The sequence below is a fragment of the Ictalurus punctatus genome, chromosome 11 (assembly GCF_001660625.3).
Source record: "Ictalurus punctatus breed USDA103 chromosome 11, Coco_2.0, whole genome shotgun sequence".
NCBI lineage: Eukaryota > Metazoa > Chordata > Actinopteri > Siluriformes > Ictaluridae > Ictalurus > Ictalurus punctatus.
This window is the reverse complement of record NC_030426.2, coordinates 10,296,536-10,307,838: the sequence shown is the minus strand read 5'-3', so window position 1 is coordinate 10,307,838 and position 11,303 is coordinate 10,296,536.

Sequence of the window (11,303 nt, the reverse complement as noted above, 5' to 3'; positions counted from 1 at the left end):
TGAAATAGCAACCCGTTCAATGGAACGCGCCCAGTCACCGACTAGACATTTTCTGAATGACAATGGTTAATAGCGTTTCCGTAAAAAAAAGAGGAGCACGTGTTGAAAGAGCAGAAAAATGATTCGTGTCGAGCGCGAAACATTTCACAGGCAGACAACCAAGTGGTAGCCTACAAACCCGAGCGCGCGTGACAGCCTTTTAGATGAAAATGGCGCGATCGGGTTTATCCTTCAAAAAAACAACAAAAGAAATCATTACGCTTTTTGAGTACGCAGTGCTGATTTAAGCGTTTCCTCAGGAGAAAAGCCATCGGGTGGCATCGGAGCAGCGCGCGCGCTGGGATGCTGTACAGCCGGATGGTGCTCTCCATGGTGACGCGGCTCCCAAAGGTGAAAAGCGCGCGTGTTTGTTCAATATGGAGACCGGAGTCGTGCTTTAGAGCCGAACGCACACCGAGATTACTAACATCACTGGACATTGTTAAACATTTGATGAAACGGGACGTCTAAGAACAAAATGTCACCAGAAAACCTAAGCGTTCGTCTAATCTAATAGTCAATTATAAGATAACAGTGCACAGTTAATAAGAGGGGAACACGCAGCCTATCTTTCTTCTGTCTTAAATTTGGAAAACAGCAACAACGACAACATGACGTGCTTTTTACACGTTTTTCATAAAATATTTTTTCTAACTACAGTAGTGTGCAAAACGTTCTCAGTGTTTATACGATTAATGCAAAGCAGTTGCATTTTCTGGGCACGTGCATTTTGTAGTCTACACACTAACTCTGTGTTGGAGCGGATCTACAGTCGAGATCAAATAAAGCAGGATGAGGCAACACTGTTTTTTCACAAAGGCTTCCCCCATTGGAGCACATTAAGATGCAAGACATTTGTTGATTCTGTTGGAAATTATAGTCGATTTTGCCTTGTACTATAAGCACATTTTATTTTTGTCATTTGTGAATTATGTTAATAGCCATCCATTCACTATACTTTTCTTTGTTTGTTTCAGAAATTGTGTTTAAGCAATACCTGACCTTAGTATTATAAGGTTCAATCTCTCATTCATTCTTAATCCACACAGAACATTATAATAATACACATTGTTTATTTATTTGTTTTACAAGCTATCACATTAACAGTTTTTGGCTTTGCTTTAAGGATAGTATGAAATGCACAATATTTAGCCTACTGTATCCAGTCTGTCATGTAACTACAAAATCAACATTAATGTGTGTCCTCTTTATCTGTCTTGCTCTCCTCTGTCTCTATTTTCTTGTGCTTCAACAGACTTCACAATGATGAAGCCCCAAACTCAAAATAGGTATGTAATTGTAAATACATAATTATGTGACATACATAATAGCACATCACCGTTGTGTATCATATACAGTATCATATGATACAGTCTATCATATTTAAGTATCTGTGTTCCAACACTTAACCAAAAGTTTAACACTTGAATGTGGGAAATTTACATGCAAAATAACTTTCTTGAATGCAAGTACATGTTAATTCCATATTAAATTACACGGAGAACACAGTATTTGTAACCCCCCATAAATAAATAAATACATAAATAAATAAATAGATAAATAAATAAATTACATCTCTCTCATACATTGCCCTGCAGAATAAGGAATGGGGATTTCTGAGCTTTTTGGCTGCTACTGTTTAGTTTGTAAGATTATGACTCATTTTTATGAGTATTATGCCTATATGATTAGGTGGTATTATTATTTTTGTGGGATTTATACGCTTATAAATTATTTTAACTGAAAACTTATATTTAAAGAGAAATATCAACCTCTGGTATTTATGATATTTATAGAGAAATATCAGCCTCTGGTCTGAAAAAGAGTTTCTGTATGCCATTGTTATCTGTGAAAATAGAAGAATTTCTATTAATCCTCTTTAGATCATCTATAAGTAGAATCTGTCAGGGGGATCAGACTAACAGCCCTCACTCTTGTAACTACACATTTTTCGGGTTAGACCCACTGTGGGAACTAAATAATTCATAGCATTTACTGTATAACATGATTTAAGATTATTAAAACAATAATGATCTTGAAGGGTCTAAAAGAGATGCCTAAACATACATGTTATTAGATGTGTACGTAGATGTTAGATGCCTAAACTAAACTCGAGTTTTGAGTTAGCTTGAAATTTGCAGAAGAGAGACATTTACACCAAACATATAGATTTAGTACAGTTTAATGTGTTATGATGATTAGGTGGATGATAGAGCATGATTAGGTGGTCAGGGTTGGCCAGGGTTGCATTAAAAAGATTATTAATGCGAGACTAATGAAGGGCTACACTCACCTGAAGGTCATTGTAGGATAAAGTATTCTTCCTTTCATCAGCTTATTTGACACTACAAACAAGAATGACTCCCATAACGATGGTGTTAAATCATTTGTGGTATTAAAATGTTATATTTTATTCTGCATTTTTCTATAAGTTACTTTTAAACTATGCACCACTGAAACTGTTATTGCCAGATCTGTGCCTCTTAATAAACTCTGGTAAAAAAAATATATATATATTTTGGATTTAGTCAAAAATTCTTATAAGGTAGTTCAGTTCAATATTCAATACTTTAAAGAAATGTCTCTGCACTAAATTTATTTATTATTTGTTTACATTCATTCATTTTCAGTAATTACTTTATTACGGTCAGGGTCACAGAAGATCTGAAACATGTCCCAGGAGTACTGGGTGCAAGGCGAGAAAATTTGCCCCAGATGGGATGCCAGTCCACTGCATGGCACCATGCACACAGTCAGTGACATTTAGGGGCAATTTAGCATAGACCATCTACCTACATGCATGTTTTTGGGAGATGGGAAGAAACTGTAGAACCTGGAGGAAACCTACACAGACATGGGGACAACATAGACACATAGACCACACAGACAGCAACCTGAGCCTCAGATCGAACCAGGGACCCTGGAGCAGTGTTTATTTATTCACAACTGAAGATTATTTTAATGTATACTTAATTAATAATATATATGCAGCTATACAAATGACATACAGTTTTGCCCATAACAGGTGTGTATGCATTTATGCTTCACTGAGTCCATTATTGTGCATGTTTCAGAATGCCTTCATCATAGATTAGATATTAAAACCTATATATTACACGTTTTAACAGTACTTCCAGTTACACACCTTTTAGCAAGCAACACATCAATTGGTTAACTGACAAACAGCAATCACTAAACCCCCACAAGTGATTCATCTGTCTCTGCAGGAAGCGCTTACACTGATTGGATATTAAAAGGCCTTCATGGGCATGCCTCTTGCTCAATATTGCACAGTCATGTATATTTAATGAAGTTTTAATGTAAGTGGAGCTCTCACTTATAACTAGTCAGACACAAATTAGAGAAATGCTGCACACCAGAATAAAATCAAATTTTTGTGAAAAACAATACTAAGATTTAAAACCAAAAATATTATGATTCAACAGCTGTTAAGACAGCTGAATAAATCACTTACTCACTTGTTCTGTCTGGATAACATAAAACTGAACAGGGAGAAATCAGTGGGGTTGGGGTCATTGATTAGCAGCTGGGTGACAGAGAGCAGAGATCATTAGACACTCGCATTTACCAAGGTCACACCAGCCAGTAAGTCAGATACAGTATTAGCAATCACAGCTACTATTTATCGAGGAGCATGAGGAGAACACTGAGCAGTGGCTATGATGGGATGGAAAAATCTCAATAATCCAAAAATTCAAATAAAAATATAAAAAATATTTGTGTTGATTGATGTTGAAAGAAATTTTAGAGTTACATGCTTTAATTTGGTGCAAAGAATACAATCTGTGGAGAGCTGAGGAAAGATTTTATATGAATTGTCAGGCGGCAGATATGGACACAAATGCAAGTGAACAGCAACTGTATGTTATATATATATAACTTTATGATACTAACAGGATGATCCAAAACGTAATACAAGAGCATAGTCAAAAAAAAGGCAAAGGTCAGGTGATGAGCAACCAGCATGAAGTGGACTAGGCTACAGAAAAAAACATGAAAGGCAAAACAAGACCCGAAGACCAGGACGACAATGACAATAGCAAGGCTTGGTATTGACTGGTATAAACACAGACTGGATACTTTACAGTTAACTGGGGGAAGTGAGTCCTTAAATACTGTGTGGCTGTAATAGTGTACAGGTGTGTATCTCTGTAGTTGGTCCAGGGACCTGGGAGGTACGGGTGGTGTGCATGGAACTCTTGACATAACATAGGGTCGAGCACATCATGGGCCAGAATTCTGCTTTTTTCTTCAGGTCCTTCGCCCTCCCATTCAATGAGCCATTGCAGAGCTATTCCCTCTCTCTGGCATGAGTCTAGGATTTTTTGCACCATGTATGCTGGTTCCCCTTCAGTGTCAAGGGGTACAGGTCGGGTGGTGGGGGTGCGTTCTGAGAGGGGGCCTGGTGTTACTGGTTTCATACATGAGACAAAATAAAAATGGGGCTAGGTGGCTGTGGCGTGGCAGGTTCAGTTTATATGTGACTTTGTTTATTCGCTTTAGAATCTTGAATGGACTGTTGTAGCGATGTGCTGGTTTTCTACACTCCTCCATGATATGGAGGTCCCCGGTGGATAACCAAACTCAGTCACCTGGTTCACTGCTAGGAGTCTCCTCTCTGCAACAATCTGCAAACTCATGGATTACATAGGCTGTGTTCGAGCTGTGTTGTTGGTGGGCTTGTTCCCATACCTGCTCATTGCACCTGAACTCATACATCCAATTTGGGTGAATCCATCGGGTTGGCATGCCATGGGAACAGTGATCCTAGAACACACTGAATGGGGGTTAACTTGGTGGCTGAGTGCTGGAGGGAGTTCTGTGCATACTCAGCCCAGGGACAGAACCGTGCTCAATCCCCTTGATTGTTGGCTTAGAATTTGCATAGGAATTGTTTCCTATTTCTTGGTTCTTCCTACTTGGCCATTAGCTTGGGGATGATAACCTGATGTCAGGCTCACTTTGATGCCAAGTTTTCCATGAATTTCCCCCATAGCTATTTTATAGCTAGATGTAACCATGGTCTCTGAGGCATCTGGTGGTGGGAGTAGTTTCCCAGTTTTTGGGTGTTGTAGTCCATGGCGGCCTTGTTTATAGGTGTTATTGTAGTTGGATGCCGGTTCAGCGTTGACATGACATGAATATTATAATGGAATTAAAAGTGAGGTGGTAAAATGTTCTGTTAAGTGCATTTTCACAACCAGATTATTACTGAGTGTTCACAACAGTAAAACATTACTATTCGAGATATTTTAGCCACCGTAGTCAGTGTTGGTGATCTTGCCAGAAAGGAGGAGTCAATTCAATTAAATAAAATTGTATTTGTATTGTGCTTTTAACAATGGATAGGTTTACAAAGCAACTTTACAGAAATCCGGATATAAAATTTTAATAAAAATGTATCCCTAATGAGGAAAACAGAGGTGACAGTTGCAAGGAAAAAACCCCTGTGGCGAAAATAGGAAGAAACCTTGAGAGGACCCAGACACAAAAGGGAAACCATCCTCATCTGTTGACACCGGATAGTCTGATTATAAATAATTCCCTATATACTTATACTTATATATATATATACTTATACTTATACTTTTATATATATATATATACACTATAAAGTCAAGCATTGCTAAGTGTGTTAAAAGGAACATGAGTATGAGCATCATTAGAGTTTTAAGTACATTTTTTTGTATCAAATTGAAGTTATCAACTGTTCAGTGATGGAGATTTGAGTGTAAACTGGTTTTAGCAATAGCTGTTTTAAGGCTATCCAAGAAAGAACTTCCACAACCATCTTTAGTGTGTCTGTGTGGTACTATTCAATGTAAACCTATGGTGATCTTTAGGCTATCTATGCAGGGCCATCTTCAGCAGCAGTGAATAATTTTCTGGTGAGTGAAGCTAGACTCCACGCAGAAATACAGCATCAGGATGGATCAGGCAGGCCTGCGTTTGTTTCCTGGTCAACATACTGCTTTTATTGGCACTGATGCTGGATTTGGTGATTTCAAAATCCTGGACGATCTGAGAGCCATTGTTAGGAACTTTAGTGAAACTCTTAACAATCAATTGTATTCTGAAATGTAAGTCAATTTTGGGTAAAACGGGTAAATGTTTCAGAAAATTGTGGTGTGGGTTCAAGATATTGTTCTGTACAAGCAGTTAAACTACTGATTCCAAGTTAACTGCCATAACCTATCAAGCTGTTATTTTTTCCAGTGTAAAAGGCACATAGATACAGTGTTCACACATAATCTTTTTTGGACACATTCCTTTCTGATGCACTCTTCATTATTTTTGGCTTTGTGGTATAAATACTTTTGGCAACAGTGTAACAGGAATGTTTGGTTCAACTGCAGCATTCTCTGCAACTGATTACATAAAGTATGTCAATAACTCTACAGTATCCTATCAGTGCATGCTCAAAGTAATTGACAGGTGTCCACTAACTAAAAATAACATTCTGTAAGGAAATGCATGTGTAAAAATTATATTCATGCAGTGCATCACTGTGTATATTTTTAAATTCTTTTTTCAAAATGTCTGTTTGTTCAGGCTTTGAGATTATACCTCAAAGAGGGCTATAATCTATAAATTAACTTACAGTATTATGGGAAAATGCAGGTGGTCCAGGGATAGATAAATGCAGTTGTTGTGGGTTGCCAGGAGAAGTTATCTTCTGTAGACTACATATCACATTGGGCTCTCAGGCATATGTGGTTGAAGTAAGAATTTACTAGAGTTGGGGAATCAGTATGAAGATCTAAAGGAGACCAACTTCTACTAACAGTTTAGCATCACAAAGGGGATATAATGGAATGCTGTGAATGCTTTGTCAATGGGAAACTGAAAGCACACACATAAATAACGTTAACTTTGCTCAAGGCGTCCACTTTGCATTGCTAATGGGTGCTTCACCAACAGCCTCTGGAAATAGCCATCTCTCATCGAAGATGAATGAACTCCAGCCACTGAGTCACACAAGTGCAAGGTAATGTAAGAAGCAAAGTGATTTGGCGACTACCAGTAGAAGTGAATGATGATGGTATTTTTTCCTGTCAGACTATGAAACATTATGTTTGTTTTTTATATTCCACTTATGCATTCCTACTTGCAGCTTCCGATACAGTTAGTGATCCAGCTAGTAAATATTTGATTTACTCAAAACAGAGCAGAGCTGGTCTTCTTCCTGTTATATTTTGGTGCGTTAAGCCCTTTAAGCCCATAAAATAGGAGGCAGAAAGTGTGAGGAGCAAAACGCTTTCATTCTGACACTAGCAGACTGTGATGCACCATGGAAACTGGCTGTAAACCAACAAAACAAACATGACATGCATCAATTGACATGAGAATTGGAGGTTCACACATTGTCAAAAGGTGCTAAATGCACACACACCACACACACACACACACACACACACACACACACACACACTTGTCTTACTATTGTTGTGAACCCCCCCACCCCCGCTCACATGCTAAATAGAATTTTCCAGACATCCCTGCTACATGAAATCAGAAAGATTGAGAGACAGTGGAAAAATGCCCCCGTTAATTGTGTAGGCAGTAGTTCAGGCAGAGCATACTGTATGCTCTAGAGAGAATATTGGGGGTCCGTCTGCCTCTTAGCATCTTGTGTGGCTTATGGCTTAGTCTGTGATTCCCTGCCAGTATAGTAGACTGGTTCCTTCTGGGTTCCAGTGTTAAGTGTACAAATATCTGTGAAAGCAAGATTGTAAAGGGGTCAGATTGAGACCTGGGCTGGTTTCCGATGCTGGCAGTGGAACTAGATAAAAACAACATATGAATCCAAAATAAACTTCATAACCTCCAGATGTCCTATAGTGTCTGTTTTAAAAAGGCATTAACATTTTATTGCCCATGCATATAGGAAATGTTAAGCAAACACAATCTTTCAGATAGCATTCTGATGAGATGATAACAAACTATCATCTCTCTGAATAAACCTCTCCTTTGTAAATTGTGTTTGTTTGTCCAGTATTTGGCAAGAAAGTAGAATCTGTCACAATACTGAGAGAGACAGAAAGCTGGAGTATCAATACATCTGGAAACAGGCATGAATCACTACAGTATAGAAGAGCTGAAACTCAAGCAAGGAGACTTTCCCTGTCAACCACAAGCTCAAATAAAGATTCATTTGCTCTTTTGCTTTTCTCCAAACAGATAGCATTTATTGATATTGTATGGCAGCTGACAGCAAAATCAAACGAATCACTGTATTTTTTATTTCAATACGCCAATTGAGTAATATAGTGGTGCAGTGGTTGGCATTGCTGCCTCAAAGCTCCTGGATCCTGGGTTTGATACAGAGCTTGGTTACTCTCTGTTTTGCATGTTGTCCCCATGTTCATGTGTTCCTCAGGTAGTAGCTGATGCATCATTGTTTAATCATTGTGCACAATACTTTTATTGCAGTATCAGCTATTACTATTACCAAGCTATTACATAAACGGTATGGCGCTTAGGAAATGTTGCACAAGTGAAATGGATAAATGAATAAATATGTGTGGGGATAGATAAAATAGGAAAAGTGGGACGTTATAAAAATAAGGGTACCAATGAATGATAAATGTGTATACATTTATTTTATTTTATTTATTGTTTGAAGCTTCACAAAATATTTAATTAGTTATTAATCATAAGTAATTATTTTACCCCCACATTTGAATGGGTTTCCTCGGGTTCTCTGGTTTTCTTCCACTGTACAAAAACTTACAGACAGTCAGACTGGCTACCTTAAACTGGTCCCAGGTGTGAATGAGTGTGTGAACTTGTATGTGCATAGTGTCCTGTGAGCCCATACATGAGGAATTCTACTGCCCTGCACCCAGTGTCACTGGAATGCACTGGATGCACTGCAGCCCTAAACAGGATAAACCATGAATGAATAAATGAAAATGAAAATGAATGAATGAATAAATTAAAATTTTTAACTCATGAAGATTTACAATTCATTGACCTGTTCCATTTAATACCAGAAATATTTTATAGCTACACAGGTAAAAACAATTTAATGAACAACATGTATACATGGGCAGCAGGGTGCATTACCACTTCACAGCTCTACCAGGTCACCCCTGAGCCCTTGTTAATGTCTGTGCAGTTTCCAAATGCACGTTTGGCTATGGTTGTGTCCAGTGTTCCCAGGATAAGCTCTGGATCCACCAAAATCATGGTAAGGATAAAATGGTTTCTGAAGCTGAATCATTGAATGCAATATGTATACATTTGTACAAGTTTCTGCTTCAAGGTACAAAAAGAACAGAATCTTTTCTTGAAAACATGTTTCTCCAATAAATCTTGTTTCTTGTGGACTGTACACAACTTTAGTAGTCACTACCGGTAGCTGTAGAAAAGAACATGATTTATATACACTGCATTGTAAATTTCATCCTTAACAGACACCTTCATCGGTGCTCAAAAGTTTGTGAACCCTTTAGAATTTTCTATACATCTGCACAAATTTAACCTAAAACATCATTATATTTTCACACAAGTCCTAAAAGAGATTGTAAAAAGAACCCAATGAAACAAATAAGACAAAAATATTATACTTGGTCATTTATGTATTGAGTCAAATGATCCAATATTACATATCTGTGAGTGGCAAAAGTATGTGAACCTCTAGGATTAGCAGTTTAATCTGAAGGTGAAATTAGAGTCAGGTGTTTTCAGTCAATGGGTTGACGATCAGGTGCGAGTGAGAGCCCTGTTTTATTTAAAGAACAGGGATCTCTTAAAGTCTGATCTTCACAACACACGTTTGTGGAAGTGCATCATGGCATGAACCAAGGAGATTTCTGAGGACCTCAGAAAAAGAGTTGTTGATGATAATCAGGCTGGAAAACATTACAAAGCCATGTCTAAAGAGTTTAGACTTCACAAATCCACAGTCAGACAGATTGTGTACAAATGGAATAAATTCAAGACCATTGTTACCCTCCCCAAGAATGTTCTACCAACAAAAATCGGTCCAAGAGCAAGACGTGTAATAGTCCACGAGGTCACAAAGGAGTCAGGGTTACTTCTAAGCAACTAAAGGCCTCTCTCATATTGGCTAATGTTAATGTTCATGAGTCCACCATCAGAACACTGAACAACAATAGTGTGCATGGCAGGGTTGCAAGGAGAAAGTACACTGCGCTCCAAAAAGAACACTGCTGCCCGTCTGAAGTTTGCTAAAAATCACATGGACAAGCCAGAATGCTGTTGGAAATTTTGTGGATAAATGAGACCAAAATAGAATTTTTGGTTTCAATGAGAAGTGCAATGTTTGGAGAAAGGAAAATACTGCATTCCAGCATAACAACATTATCCCATCTGTGAAATGTGGTTATGGTAGTTTCATAGTTTAGGCTTATTCTGGTGCATCTGGGCCAGGTCGGCTTGCCATCATTGATGGAACAATGAATTCTGAATTATACAAGTGAATTCTAAAGAAAAATGTCAGGACATCTGTCCATGAACTAAATCTCAGGAGAAAGTGGGGCATACAGCAAGACAACGACCCTAAGCACACACGTCGCAAAGATTCACATACTTCTGCCACTCACAGATATGTAATATTGGATAATTTTTCTCAATAAATAAATGACCAAGTATAATATTTTTCTCTCATTTGTTTTATTGGGTTCTCTTAGTCTACGTGTAGGACTTGTATGAAAATCTGATGACATTTTATATTTATATAGATATACAGAAACTTCTAAAGGGTATATGTCTGAACCATGTGGACTGCTCCATCTGCTCCTCTGAATTTTTCTGGTGTTTTATTTCTTAAACATTTTAGAACATCATCACAATAACCAGCAGAATTCATTATCGAATGGAAATGCAGAGAATCTGGGTCAGGAAGGACCTGTGAGAGATTTTTCAGAATCCCCTCCTCCTATACCCAAAGGCTTTGTACGAGATATTTAATTTAAGCAGACACAGAGACACATTAAGACTGCATTATACCTCCCCATGTGTCTCATTTATCAAATCAAGCTTATACGTATACACTAATACATAATAGCGAGAATGCAAATACTCACTCACACACAATAGCAAGAACATAAACACACACGCAATATAACAACACCAAAATGTTCACCATAAAAATGAGCCTTTTCAAGGTACAGAACTAGCACTCTGTCTCTCTCTTTCTCGTGCAAATATGCATGCAGACACACACACACACACACACACACACACACACACACATTCACACACACACACAGAGA